This window comes from Furipterus horrens, unplaced genomic scaffold (assembly GCF_987537825.1).
Source record: "Furipterus horrens unplaced genomic scaffold, mFurHor1.1.pri manual_scaffold_6, whole genome shotgun sequence".
NCBI classification, from domain to species: domain Eukaryota; kingdom Metazoa; phylum Chordata; class Mammalia; order Chiroptera; family Furipteridae; genus Furipterus; species Furipterus horrens.
Window position 1 is genome coordinate 160,020,932 of NW_028327176.1, and position 15,738 is coordinate 160,036,669.

At 35.3% G+C, this 15,738-nt stretch overlaps 1 protein-coding gene across 2 annotated transcripts in view; it reads left to right on the forward strand.

Moving 5' to 3' along the window:
- The first annotated feature begins 3,101 nt into the window (after positions 1–3,101).
- PKIB (cAMP-dependent protein kinase inhibitor beta) overlaps positions 3,102–15,738 on the forward strand; it is an 83,005-nt gene continuing 70,368 nt past the window's right edge. The window contains exon 1 of one of the 2 annotated variants that reach the window (XM_090280631.1): positions 3,102–3,603. The gene's annotated coding sequence lies outside the window, so the exon portion shown is untranslated. The remainder of the gene's footprint in view (positions 3,604–15,738) is intronic. The other variant, XM_090280630.1, reaches the window with a different exon arrangement.

Genomic DNA, 15,738 nt, shown 5'->3' on the forward strand with positions numbered 1-15,738 from the left:
TAAAAGGTAAAATTATCACCATTCAGCTAAGAAATAATTTTTATTTGTCCCCATTTTGGAGGTGTAGCCTCAGTGTTGCTATTAACGGTGACTATCAGATGATTTCCATATCACGACTTGGTATTAGATCCCTTGTTGATAATGAATACTTTATACATGCATAATGTTCACAATTGTCAAATTGCTTCAAAAGCAATATAGATTTCAATTTAATCCTAGTTAAGATTGTACTTGTTTGAATCTAATTTTAAAAAAATTTTTAATTTTAGAGAAGGATATCAACATTCATTACTAGTTTATATGCAAAGAGGCATAAAAAGTTAAGACAACAGAAATTGTCAGGATCAAAGTTGAAAATAGAACTGGTTATCTCAGAATTTTGTTCTCCACTAAGTTCTCTAGAGAAGTTTTCCTTTGAGAAAAATATAAGTGAACAGAATTTCCTCTTTTTCTTTAAGATTTACTCCATTTAATACAAAATATTTATAAAAAGTCCATTGTGTGCAGTGAACTATTCCTAGATGTTTTGTGGGAGCGGACTTATATAAAAAATAAAACAAAACCAAAACTAAAAAGCAAAAACAAATTACTAAATGAACTTCTGCTTCTAGTCAAGATGAGGTAGTAAGGATCAGATTTACCCACCTACCTGAAACAATTATAAGAGCAGACTAAATATGTGGAACAATGTTTTCCAGATATTGAACATCAAGCAGCAGAGGCTAGTGGTCCTTGAGAAAGGGGAAACAAATAAGGGAAGTACTATGATTGTCTCCACTTAGTGTCTGGGGCTGCAATTAATAATTATCTAATACAGAAACCAGAGAAATGTAAATGCTAAAGATTATATTTCAACTGTTCGGATACTTTGATTTAAGGAATTATTTTTGTTTTTTGCCTGAGATTTATTGGCCAATGTTAATTTTTATAGCTTTTCTGACTCCTGTACAATATAAGGGGAATTTTTTTAAAAAGTGTTCCAATTGGTTTAAGTTTAAAGTCTCAGTTCCCAAGGAATTTTTTAATAAGTCAATGTCCCAGGGACATCTTAGAAGTTTATAGAAAACTTCACCCACCCTAAGTTCCAACAGTGATGTTTGAGTTATGTTAAGTTAGAGTTTCCCCCCTGCAAAAAAAACTCAGCTCCTTTTATAAGACAACTTAGCATTCATTATATTATCTACAGTTATTAATTCAGGAGCATAATAAATAGTATATACTATGGACAGTATAATAAATGTTATAAAAACATTACTGGAAATCTGATAAAAATGTATATTTTCTAATATAATAAGAGAAAATTCTAGATACCGAGATCCCCTATGTTAGAAGTTATGAGTTAATTTTTTATATATGATGATCATCTAATGAACTCAGAAGTATTTCTTTGGACAGATGTCCAGGTTCTCTTTACCATCTCAACAGACAATAAAAAATCTTCAATCTGTCCTTATTGATGTGGTTCAGTTGGTTGGGCCTCCTCCTGCAAAGTAAAGGGTCACCAGCTTGATTTCCAGTAGAAGTACATACCTGGGTTGAGGGTTTGGTAGAGGGAAATGGCCCCAGTCTGGCCAGTATGAGAGGCAACCAATCAATGTTTCGTCTCATACCGATGTTTCTCTTCCTCTCTTTCTCCCTCCCTTATTCTTTCTCTAAAAGTAAATAAATAAAATCTCAAAAAAAAAAACCTCTTCAGTCCTCTCTGAATAAACAAAAACATTATATGAATACTGTTTTCTTAAGTTGTTATTTTGTCAATTAAAGGAAATGAGGTTATAATCATTTATTAAAAAAATTCTTGTTAAGCACCTATTTTGTACAGTACTGCTCTATATACTGAATATGGAGCCTTCTTGGAACATACATTCAAATGGTTCTGATGATTTCAAATATGTAACTTAAAAGTATATCACTGATGGCTAATGATTTTATCAAATTTACCCCCAAATATAGATTTTATAAAACAAATTTTGTGAGCATAAGAACACAGTTGCATGATCATAAATATCCAGTCATGGTAGTGTAACTCATAAATCCAAACATTTTAGCATCACTCTCTTCTAGAGGCTCTCTAAAATCAATAGACCTTAGAATAATTTGCCTTAGATAATATTATACATTATTATATAATAAAATAATAATATGCTTTAGAAATATATTTGATAATACCAAATAAGTTTTGAAGTCACACTAAAAATATAAATAACTTTCAATTTCTTTAATTAATATCTCTATGAGCACACAAGTATCTATGTTTTTAGAAAATAAAATATGCTGGTCAGCATTTAGAAAAAACACAAGCTTTATCAACACAGTGTAAGTTAAAAAATGTCAATCAGTCTTAAAGGCTGAAAGACCTAAATTCAAAAACTGATTTGGAGTCTTCCTAGCTATTTCAATCTTATTCAGGTTATATAACTTTGATGGGCCTCAGTTTATTATGTGAAAATAGAGATGATTATTACTACATTGTGGGGGTGGGAATATAAAATAGTTTTACAACCCTGATTGTAGCACCATTAGTATTTTATATAAAATATTTGCTTAATTACATTTTCATATCTTACATAACTATTGCCTAAAAAAGAATTTGGAAGTAGTAGTGAAGTTGCAGGTATCCTAGGCCCTGAATAGGAAGCCAGAGCACAGTATCAATGAGCATATAGGGTGTTGACTCTGAACATTAATAATGACTTTGAGGAAACTAGAGATCTCAGGAATTCAGTGAAGACAAACCACCTTTTCAGGAAGCAAAGCACCTTAAATTTTGTGGTAGTATCTCATCCATTTAATATAGGTTTTAAAGGATACAATGAAACCTTAATAATAAGGATCTCGTTTTTCTTGTGAGAACCTGAAAGTGAAATTTGATATGCATTGTTTTCTGCTTTGCTTTGCCCCAAAGTTGTCAACATTGCACGTTGCTTCCCATCTGTTAATAAACGCGAAAATCCATATTCCGGGTGCAGATGAGAAAACTATGCAATTCCTACCTTCTCCAAACAGCCACAATGATCAAAGGGCAACTTTATGACTCTTAGAGCACAAAACCTAGGGGTGAGCACACATAGATCGGTAGGACAAGGTGCAGCGTCTGGGAGCAGGGAGAAAAGCGAAATTCCTGCAATCCCATCAAGCAGATTCTTAGCAGAACCTGAACAGTCACCCAGGGAAACTGAGAAAGGCGACGGACCGGGAGGACACGGCTTCTGTGACGAGCACGTCTGTGACGAGCACGGATGATTAGCTGTCTGTTAACGTGCACGCGGGAGAAAGAGTCCTGCCCAAGGCGCCAGCGGTAAGACCTACTGCGAGCTGGCCGAAGGAGCTCCCCCGCCACGCGGGGTGCACGGAAAGCAGGACACGGAGCTCTGAGAGCTGGAGGGGCGGGTCCCCGCGGCCGCTTCCTCCGCCCCGGGAGTCACTGCCACAGCGTGGCTGCACCTCAGCCCAACAGTTCAGACTTCGCCGAATCCTTCTGGACTGTAGAGGCGGCAGCGAGCTAGAGCCCGCGTCTCAGCTCGCGGCCGCAGAGAAGCTGGGCGAGCCCCAGCGCAGGAGGACACCTGGCCCAGGCAGGGAGGGAAGCTCCGCGCGCGGCTGGTACGTACCTGGTGGAGGGGCAGCGGGAGTGGGTGTCGCTGGTGCCAGGATGGAGGGAAAGGACTTGGGGAGTCAGGGGAGACTGAGCCAGCGAAAATGGGGTAAGTGCAACTTTCCAGTATTCCGCCCGGTCTGCATGGGGGTAGGTGCGGTTCAAAGCGGGTGCCCCCTTCACTAGGTCGACCACATTATTCACCTGCAAACTAGGGTACTTTGGAATAAATGGGGGCGCTCTTGTCTAAGGATGTAGCCAGGGAGGTCTGACCACCTGCTTTTTGCCCACTCTGACCAGAAGGTGGACATTGGTGACCTCCTGTCATAAATTGCAGAGCCCCTTGGTTTTCACGTAGGCAATGCCACGTCGTTCTCCTTGTGTTGCGCGTTCCGAACCCCACGCGGCGGCTGCAGTCACAAGGCTCAGCGGCTCTGCCAGCGTCGAGCTGCGTGGCTTTAGCCAGGTCACCTCACCCTACCTGTCTCCTTCCTTTTTTTCTTTTGCTAAAATATGGGGGTGATTAGACCGGATGATCCCAAGTGTCCCCGGCCGCTATTGAATTTTACCAGAGCCTAGGACCCTGGTTTGTTGCCAGGGGGACACCAGTATATAAGGTGGTCTCGGGGGCTTAGAGGGTAGAGGGCGTGAGTCCTGACCAATGCTGCTGCCTTAACCCCTTGGGGAAGCTCCTGGAAGTGCCATCTGGGTTGGGGGTGAGGTTCAGGGGATGAATCTCCGTTACCAGCTGCCCTGGCTGGGGCTGGCAAGTCCTTGCTGAGTGATACTGAGGCGGACCAGACAGTCCCATCTTCACAGAGCTTATCCTACGCAGCCCAAGTCGGTCCCTTTGGAAAAGCGCTTGGCCTGAGTGGCCGCACATGGGAAAGAAACACTTAAAAAATATTAAGAAAGAAACCAAAAAACTGCAGGTGGTGTTATTAGTCAGAGTCTGTACGGGACTGGAAAGTGTAGATTCGAGGCTGATCATCACTTAAACATTCACCTAGGGGGAAAAACAAAACTAAACTAAACTCATATTAATGATTCAGATATTGAAAAAAATACTGGATTAGATTAAATTGTTTTTGGATTAGATTTATTTTGAATACTGCATTTCTCTTTGTATACATGTAGATTCAAAATCCAAGATACCTGTCTTCTTTATTTACATTGCTACACATTAAAAAAATTCTTCTGGGATATAATATTAAAAAGCTGAAAATTTGAATTATTAAAATGAGATCTGATGGCCATAAACTCACAGGAAGTAATAGGGTAGGTTTTGTATTAAGATTGGTTAAGACCAGCATTTAAAAAACACTTTTTCTTTCCTTAGTACGTCCCCTGCTGGTCATATCCTTCCACCCATACTATCTTTAAAGAGTTATTTTCAAAATAGGTGTTTTGGAAGATCAAATGATTCCATTTTGAAGCAAAGTATACCTTGGAAAAGAATTTTTTTGAAGAAATTTTTAGTAATTGACTTTTTGGTTTTATCTTTACCAGAACTTCTTCAACAAACTATCAAAGGCTAATGGAATACCTTATGCAAGATATTTAAACACATGTCAAATATCATTTTTGGTAAATAACTTTCTCTCCTCTTTAGTCAATTTTAAATTAGAAAATTAAAAAATAATTAAACCTTTCAATAATTTTAAAAGAAATTTTACCAAGTTGTAAAATCATCACCACAATTCAATTTTAGAAAATGGTCAGAGTCCTTTACCATGGAACCAGGTGCATGTCTAAACAGGTCATTTCAGGTTTCCCATTCATTTGTACCATCTGGATCTGATGGTGTGGAAATGGGCCAGTCGACCACATGGAGAGGGCACAGTTTTTGTTCATTTTCCTCAGGGAGCAGCAGGAGAAAGTTTTCAGGGGAAAGAGGAATATTTTCCTTACAGGGTAGATCTGTATCAGCTCTCTGAGATGTTTGTGACCTTTACCAAATAATATGACGTTTCAAGTAAAAGCCAGCATAGAGGTAAGGCCATGTTTTGGGTTTTAAAAACTTTGAAAGGAAATATAAACCTTTCCATTTTAACTGCAAAATGGAAGGAGACAGATTTTTTTTTTACTCATGCATGTTTATTTTTTACCAACTCTTTAAAAAAGTATCTTAATTTATTTTCACCATTAATTAGAACATTCTTTGCTCATACATAGTTTTTTAAAAACAAAAGTGACATATCATACATGTGCCCTACTTTCCATTTAATAAATCATCTTACTTTTCTTTCCTAGGAACTAATTATACTTTTAATGGCTGTATAGTGTTCTATTAAATTTTAAACTAATCCCTATTGGTAAGAATGCACAATTTCCCCAAATTTGGTTTTATAAACAATATAATAGTACATATCTCTATTCATAATCATTATATACCATACATACTTATTTAATTAATTCCTTTAAATAAATTTCCATAGAATTGCTAGGTGAGAGGATATTCACTTTTTAAAGATTTTTTGATATATCCTAAACTTTTTCAGAAATATTATAACAATTTCTACTCAAAATAACATTTTTACTAACATACTAATACTGTTTCAAAAATTTTAAATTTAGAAATCAGTGAGAAATGATAGCTCATATTTGTATTCTTTGATTGCTAGTGAGGTTGAATATTGTTAGTTGGCTGAAATGTTTAACGGGTATTTTGGATTTATTTTTGTAAATTGCTTTTTTTATATTTTTGCCTATTTTTAATCCTTTTTGGTTGTTTCAAGAGCTTTTTATTCATAAGGATATTAATTCTGTATATCTGTCATGCTGCAATTTTTTAATGTTTCTTTTCTCTCTCCCTCTCTCTCTTTTGCCATTAACTATCTGGTGAACATTGCTTTGTAGAATACTTACATTTTATGGATGTCAATTTCTTCTCTCTTTCTGATTTTGTTAATCTTGAGAAGGACTTTCTCACTTGTAACAATGTCCACCTACACTTTTTATAGTACTTTTAATGTCTTTTCTTATTTAAAAATTTTATCCTTTGGGAATTATTTTAGTAGGGAATCTAACTTAATAACTATTATTTTTTAATGGCCAGTCTTGTCTCAAAGCCACTTGTTCTGTAACTGATTTGAAATATTATCTTGTGCCCCTCCTCCCTGTACCTCCTTGGAGCAAAACTTCCTTGTAGCTGCTCCTGCCATTGTGAAGTCCCACATTGTGAAGTCCCATAGACTTTCCACCCACACACTCACCTGACTGCCTTCGTGAGGCAGCCTCTCTGATTGCCTAAGTTTCCTCAAGACACACCTGTCACTCACACTTCATACAGAGGTAAAAAAATTGCCATGTCCCACATCACAGCTGAGGGCTCTTCCCAAATTCCCACATTACCAGTTTGGAAATGTATTATTTTGTTAGCCTGGGGAAAATATAATTTTCTAATACTTTAGTTCTCTGTTTTTATCATTTGTCAACTTACTTTTCCTCTCTGCCTTGAAATTTTATTATGCTTTGTGCTGCCTCTTTCTGACCTAATTTCTTTTTATTCTTTCTCCAGAATAATTCCACAGTGCTCACTGGAACACCTATTCAATCACAATAAACTCCTCTTAACCTTCACTTTTTTCCCCTCGCCCTGAAACTTGACTCTCCCCTAGGTATCACAGTTCATGAATCTCAGGTTTGGGAAGTAGGTTACATGCCCTATTATCCCACCTCTCGACCATGATTTCTCCACCGTCTTATACTCACCCCTACTCATCTGAGCCATCTGCTATGCTGTCCTCTACCTCTGTTCATTCCTACTATCTACTCACAATATGAACAAACCCCTCCTTTGTTGAACACTGCAGCAAATGATATACAGTCATCTTCTCCTGTCCTCAGTTTGGGTGACATCATATCTACATCCAACACCACAACTTCTCAGTTTTTGACTTCCACAACTCAACAGTAACCTTCTCTTTTACTCCTCACCCAACTACTTCTGTAGCAACAACCTGGGCTTGCTATCATGTGAAATTGTTCCTTCCTACAATTTCAAATTTAGACACTCTCTGGGCATAGCATCCTATATTTCCTTCTTTTTTTTTTTAACATCAATTCATAAATTTACACCTATGCTTGTTCATTGAGATGGCCAATAATTTGATCCTTTTGTTTTCATTCTCCATGCTCTTATTGCTTGGAGGCAGATACTTCTCAGTGCATTCCACATCCATCAGAACAAGTCAATGGAGAACCTAAGAATTCTGTGTGCTTCTTGTTAGACACTTAACTAGTCTGTCCCCTACAACTACAGCAATCTCAGTCTCACTACCACCTGCTTTAAGTCCTCCATGAAATTATGGCCCCTATCTTGTTTATGAAAATTAATTATTGCAAAATCCTTATACTTCCAAGTAGCATGATCAACTGTTCTGGTTTTCTTGGGACTGAGAGGTTTCTCAGAATGCCATGTGGAGTAAGTCCTTGACATAAAGACTTTAAATTTTTGAAATTCATTACTTTTTTGCACATCATTTCTCCTTATCTCCGCTTTCAAGCTATAAGCTATTAGTTCATTTGAAGTACAGCAGATCCTTGAATGTCATTTTGTTATACCATTGGTGAGATGCTATAAGAACTTAATTCTTATATCAACTAACCTGTGGTAAAATTAGTTTCATTATGTTGTTTTACTTCTAGTCTCAGAACCTATCAATGATGTTAAGCAAGGACCTACTGCGTGTGAGAGCTTTCATAAATATTTTTGCAACTAACATTTAAAAAACATAGCAACAGATAATTTTAATGGTAATAGTGGAACAAGTAGCAAAATAGAAATTAAAAAGCTTTGTTATGAGGCTAACTCAGCTTTTAATTAGTCATGTGACCCTGAAGAAGTTTCCTAATCTCTTGAGATTTCAGCTTTTTGTCAACATAATTACATCAATATGAATATGATTTCAATTCTTTATCATTAAATCAGTACATTGAAAAAATACTGTGTTATTCTAAATAGAGTCTGTAATTCCATATTTTAGTGTTGTGTGTGCTCATTTATTTTCAGGTTCATTTTTGTGGATGGTTAATGAGGTTTTTTATTTAAGTTTTCAATGAATTTTGAAACTAAATACATACATCTCTGAGATGAATAGTTAACAAAATCAAATAAACAAGTATTTATTTAAAAGCACCCTCCTGAAGAAAAATAAATAAATAAAAGCACCATCCTGGATTCAGGTACTTGTGTTAGTGATATAGTGCATACAAGAATGAGTGAGATTCCATTCTATCCATAGGAAGCTTATAATTCCATCTGTCTGGGGAAGATGAAGGAAGATAATACACATAATAACATTTCTGTCATGCTGACTCTAATAGATGCCACAAAAGAAGTAAAAAGTTCTGTGGGATTTCAAAGAAGAGAAAGATAAACTTTGAAATTAATCAGGAAGACTTTATAGAGGATGTGGTGATCGGATGGTCTTTGAGAGACTGATGGAATTTCAATGCGTGGGCAAAACATTCCTGATTGGAAGAATAGTATAAACAAAGGTACAGATACAAGAAAGGAGGATACAGAGTTATGTAGAACTTCAGGGAACAGAAGAAGATAAGGGTAGAAAGATACGTTGGAACTGTAGAGAAGAATCTTAAATGCTGGGAAGAAGACTTTAGTGTTAAATTTGTAGCTAATTTTTATTTTTGAGTGATTTTAAGTAGGGAGTCATCTAGTCAATGGTATGCTTTATGAGTCAAAAGGTGTTTTGACAACTTGTTTATATGTAAATAAACAAGAGTTGTATGCATTTTCTGCTGGTCTTATTGCATTATTTCCTATTTCATTAATTTCTATTTGTATCTAACATTCTTTCCTTCAGCTTTCTTATTTTTAACATTATTTTTCAACTAACAGTTTACACTTAATATTATTCTGTCTTAGTTTCAGGTGTAGAGCATAGTACTTAGACAATCATATACTTTACAAAGTATTCCCATGATATTTCCAGTACCCATCTGGCACCACACATAGTTATTACAATATTATTGATTATGTTCCCTATGCTGTACTTTACATCCCTGTGACTATTTTGTAATTACCAGTTTGTACTTCTTGATCCTTTAACCATTTTTTAGCCAGTTCCCACCCTCTCCCCTCTAACAGCTGACAGTCTGTTCTCTGTATCTATGAGTTTCAATTTTGTTTGTTCATTTATTTTTCTTCTTTAGATTCTACATATAAGTAAAATCATATGGTACTTGTCTTCTGTGACTCACTTACTTCACTGAGCATAATACCCTCTAGGTCCATCTATGCCATCACAAATACTAAAATTTTATTCTTTTTTATGGCTGAGTAATATTCCATTGTATATATGTACCACCACTTCTTTATCCACTCATCTACTGATGGGCACTTGGGTTGCTTCATATCTTCGTTATTGTAAATAATGCTGCCATGAATATAAGGCTCCATATTGTCTTTTAAATTCATGTTTTGAGTTTTTAAAGATATACCCGGAAGTGAAAACATTGGGCTATAAAGCTGTTCCATTTTTAATTTTTAAAGGAACCTCCATACTATTTTCCATAGTGACTACACCAAGGTACATTCTCACTAACAATACTCAAGAGTTACCTTTTCTCCACATTCTTGCCAACACTTATTGTTTGTTGATTTATTGATGATAGCTATTCTGACAGTTGTGGGGTGATATCTCACTGTGGCTTTAATTGTCACTTCTCTGATGATTAGTGATACTGAGCATCTTTTCATATGCCTATGCGCCATCTGTATGTCTTTGGAGAAGTATCTATTCACATCTTCAGCCCATTTTTAAAATGGATTGTTTATTTTTTGTTTCGTCTTTTTTTAATCATCACTTGAGGATATGTTTATTGATTTCAGAGAGAAAGGAAAGGGAAAGAGAGAGAGGGAGAGAAAGGGAGAGAGACCAATGTGAGACAGAAACATTGATTGGTTGCCTCTTGTCTGTGCCCTGACTGGGGATTGAACCCACAACCTAGGTATGTACCTTGACCAGGAATTGAACCCACAAACTTTTGGTGTATAGAACAATGCTCCAACCAGCTGAGCCACATAGTCAGGGTTGGGCTGGATTGTTGTGTGTGTGTGTGTGTTGGTGTTAAGTTGTATGGGTTCTTTATAAATTTTGGATATTGAAACCATCTCAGATGTATTATTGATGAATATGTTCTCTCATTTAGTAGGTTATCTTTTTGTTGATTGTTTCCTTTGTTGTACAAAAAATTTTAGTTTGATGTAGTCCCATTTATTCATTTTTGTTCCCTTTCCTGAGGAGATGTATCAGAAAAATATTGCTAATAAATATGTCAGAGATTTTACTGCTTATGTTTTCTTCTAGAAGTTTTATAATTTCAAGTCTTAGATTTAAGTCTTTAATCCATTTTGAGTTTATTTTTGTATATAGTATAAGAAGGCGGTGTAGTTTCATTTTTTGCACATATTTGTCCACTGTTTCCAACACCATTTATTGAATAGACCATCTTGTCCTCATTGTATGTTCTAACCTCTTTTGTCATATATTAATTGGTCATATAGGCATAAGTTTATTTCTGTATTCTCTATTATGTTCCATTGATGTATATGTTTCTTTTCTTTCTAGTACCATATTGTTTTGATTACTATGGTCTCGTACTATAGTTTGATATTAGGTAGCATAGTACATTCAACTTTGTTCTTCTTTTTCTAGATTGCTGTGGCTATTTGGGGTCTATTGTGGTTCCATATCAATTTTTTGATTATTTGTCCTAGTTCTATGAAATACACAATTGGTATTTTGGTAGGAATTGTGTTGAATCCAATGATTGTTTTGGGAAGTATGAACATTTTAATGATGTTAATTCTTCCTATCCATGAACATGGTATACGTTTCCATTTATTTGTATCATTTTCAGTTTCTTTCCTCAGTGTCTTATAATTTTTCAAGTACAGATCTTTTACCTCTTTGGTTAAATTTGTTCCTAGGTATTTTATTTTATTTTTTGAGACAATTGTAGATGGGATTGTTTTCTTAGTTTCCCTTACTGATAATCCATTATTAGTGTATAAAAATGCAACTGGTTTCTGAATATTTATTTTGTATCCTGATATTTTACTAAATTTACTTATCAGTTCTACTATTTTTTTTTGTGTGTGTGGAATCTTTAGGGTTTTCTATATCCAGTATCATGTCATTTGCAAATAAAACAATTATTTTTTTCTTTCTAATTTGGATGCCTTTTATTTCTTTTTCTTGTCTGATTGCTGTGGCTAGTAATTCCAGTACTATGTTAAATAAGAATGATGAAAATGGACTTCCCTGTCTTGTTCCTGACCTTAAGGGAAACACCTTTAGTTTTTTCCCTGTTGAGTTTGATGTTAGTTATGGGTTTGTCATATATGGTTGTAATTATGTTAGGTGCTAGATTTGGTCAAATGCTTTTTCTGCATCTATTAATATGATCGTATTATCTTAATCCTTTATTTTGTTTATGTGGTATATCATGTTAATTGATTTGCAGATATTGTACTAACCTTGCATCCAGGAATAAATTGCACTTGCTCATGGTGTATGGTCTTTATAATATGTTGCTGGATTCAGTTTGCTAATATTTTTGTTGAGGATTTTTGCATCTATGTTCAAAAGGGACATTGACCTGTAATTTTCTTTCCTTCTAGTGCCTTCATCTGGTTTAGGAAATAGGATGAAGATGGCCTCATAAAATGTGCTCGGGAATCTTTCCTCCTCTTGAATTTTTTGAAACAGCTTGAAAAGGATGGGTGTTAGTTCTTCTTTGGATAAGACTTGTATATAGTTAGAAAAACAGATAAAGAAGAAATCATCATTAACAGAATCTGTTTTGTTTTATTATTTTTAATCCTCACCCAAGGATATGTTTATTGATTTTAGAGAGAAAGGAGAGAGGGAAAGAGAGAGAGAGAGAGAGAGAGAGAGAGAGAGAGAGAGAGAGAGAGAGAGAGAGAGAATATAAATACTGTGAGAGAGAGAATACTGTGAGAGAGAAATACCAATGTGAAAAACATCAATTGGTAGCCTCCTATACATGCCCTGACTGAGGTTTGAACACACAAACTAGGTGTATGCTCTGACTGGAAATTGAATCTGCAGTCTTTTGGTGTACAGGATAATGCTCCAACCAGGGATAACAGAATCTATTTTAAAAAATGCTACAGGATTTTGGTTTATTGCCTATTCAATATGAATTGGTAATATCAATTTGTTATCCAGCAAAGGTAGTATATTTTTAAGTTGTGTTAAGAGTAATATGTTATTCAGAACAGAGAAAGTGATGGCCCAACTCTGTTCTGTCATGGTCTAATTATTTTGGACATTCTAATTCTACAAGTGAATACACACACACACACACACACACACACACAGTTCAGGATGGGGAGTTATTTGAAAAGTGATAGAAGGAATAGTCATAAACTAGAGATATTTAGCTAGAAGAAATGAACACTTGGGAAAGTAGACATGGAAATGTGAGAGAGAAACAAGCAAAAGGTTTGAAGTTAGATCTGGGTCTACTTACCCTTATGCGTGCTTAGTTTCTCTCTGTCTCTCTGTCTCTCTGTCTCTGTCTCTTTCTCTCTTTTGCAGCATAGTGATGCTACTAATTACCTGCAGCTTGAGTATTATGATTAACGATTGTCAAGTGTCCAGCACTTTCCTGGTGTCCAGTGTAGGAGGAATATACTTTCCATTACTTGAGACCATTTTATTTTCTATTTGAAGGACTATCTTATGGATATAAGGGTTTACACTGGTCCTGTGAGGTAGTTGCAGGAAAATTAGGACTGATATTAGGGAAAGATTTTTACCATAAAATAAAAAACATGTTACAAAGGTTAAGCTGCAGTAAAAACAGTAATGGTATGTGTAAGTGGAGTAGCACTTTGTGTTCAATGATAGTAATAGGTGAGAACCAAAGTTGTTTGTATCTTTTACATAAAGTGAAGAAATATTCCCCTCAGTATATTCCAGGAGTGAATCCCCAAGAGAAGGCCTTCTTACTCTTTTTCACCAAAGACTTCGCTGAAATCTAGAGGCATAATTCAAAGTGCTCCATAGAAAAGTGCAAAGTTCTTTAAAATTCTCTATTCAGCTCATAAATTTTTATGAATTTGTCATTCTACTTTATAATAGTTAACTGTGTGTGTGTGTATATATATGTGATATATATATATATATATATATATACACACACACATACATAGGACTGCTTCGAGGTGCAAAATTTATCATAGGGTTGTGAGTACCTTCAGCATACAGTCAAGTATTTCTAAAGTTACAGATTTCCTACTTGGAGAAGCAAAGCCTTAGCAGTATACAGAACTCACAATTTAGTAATAGACTAAGAATTCTCTCAGCTTAACACAGATTGGTTAACAATTCAGATTTCCATTGAGTAGGATTTGTGTTGCATGGATTAATGATGAAAGTCATGTTATTGCTAATATCAAAATATTTGGCAATATGGTTGTATAAACATATATGTGAATCTCAGAGGTTAGAGAAAAAGTATAAAAACATTGTGATACTTGAAACTGGAGGCCAAATCTCTAGCTCCTGCAGTGGTGAGGTAAGAAGTTGAGTGGCTTTGCAATATTAGACTTGGAAGGCTACATTTATGGCCTTTTGTGTGCTGTTCGCTCATGTTCCTATTTAGTTTTTTAATTAATGCTTTGAGGAAAACATATTTTGAGTAAATTTTTTTTTTTGAAGTATTATTTTAGGAGGTTTTAAGTTAGAATAAGTTTGCTTGCTTTTTATTTAGGCCTAATTTTTGTTTGTTTCTTTTATACTCTCTTCCCTTCTTTAGCACCAAGATTCCTGCTTTAAGAGCTGCTGATCTGAATGGGAAATTATCTTCCTTTAGACTAGCTCTAGAACAGTTTTGTGATTTGATTACCTGATCCTATAGGTCCTTTTAGTTTCATGTTATTACAATAGAAGGGACACAGGCCACCTGATTATTATCCATGTTACTGGATGGATTGGATCCCTGCAGAGGGATCTGCTATTTATTTGTCCTCTATGATTCAGACTAAGGAGATAAATTTTTTTTTTGTTGTGAATTGATTTATTACCCATCCCTGGTTAATTAAAAGGTTAAAAATGCAAAGTTCTCATGTAGTTTATAATTTTGCCTAGAAGTACAGATCTCTGATAATTAATAAATGATAGTATAAATACTCTTTTAATGCTGAGGAATATGCCATGTACCAAGGAGACCAGGTTGACCAGAACAAGGTCCTAGCCCTTGAAGAACATGGGATTGGTATTGTGTAAATAAATGACTGTAAAACAATGTGACTAATCACCATAGCAGTGTGAATCAAGTATAAAGATGTTCAGAAGTGGTTATAAGTAATTCTAAAATCAGGGACAGTTTCTCAGCAGAAGTGATGTTATTGCTAGATCTTTAAAGCTAGCCAGTTGTTTCCCAGGCAAAGGAGAATGAATGCTAGAGAAAGGAAAGAGACTTAAAGTGTGTGATGTGTTTAGGAAACTATAATTAAATCATATGTGGCAGCATATGTGGCTGGAAGTTCCATGGAAAGTAACTTCAGAAGTGCCTTGCATGTCATGCTAAATAGCTTGGATGTGATTATTTTGAATTAGTAGTGTAATCTTATTTGTACTTTATAGTACTAGCTGCAGGTCTGTGTTTCCTGGATCATATCTCTTCCTTTATTACAGAGAAGTAAGGGGCAGTAAGGGCGACAGGGCAAGGCTGGACTCATGTTTTAATATGCGGGTAAGTTTTTAGATTGGTTTCCTGAGTTATTGCTTTTGTCCTAAGAGGTAGGTCACATATGGGTGGAAAAAAATGACTAATTTAAATTTGGTGAGTTTGAGTTAAGTTCTAGAACTACAGAGACATTGAGACTGAAGATGTAAATGTGGATTTAACTAGAGATAAGAAATGAAAGTCTTTTCTAGAAATTGCTATACTTTAATAGAGCTATGTGTTAAAATATTTTAGGAGCATGCTTGTCATAAGAATAATGTGGTTTAGTTCTTGTGTTTCTCCCATTTTTGTCTCTTAACAGACAATATCTAAATAACAAAATTCTTAAAAATTATGAAAGCTTTGAAAGTCATATTTTAAATGTGATTTTAAAAGGAATGACCTCCTTTAACGTG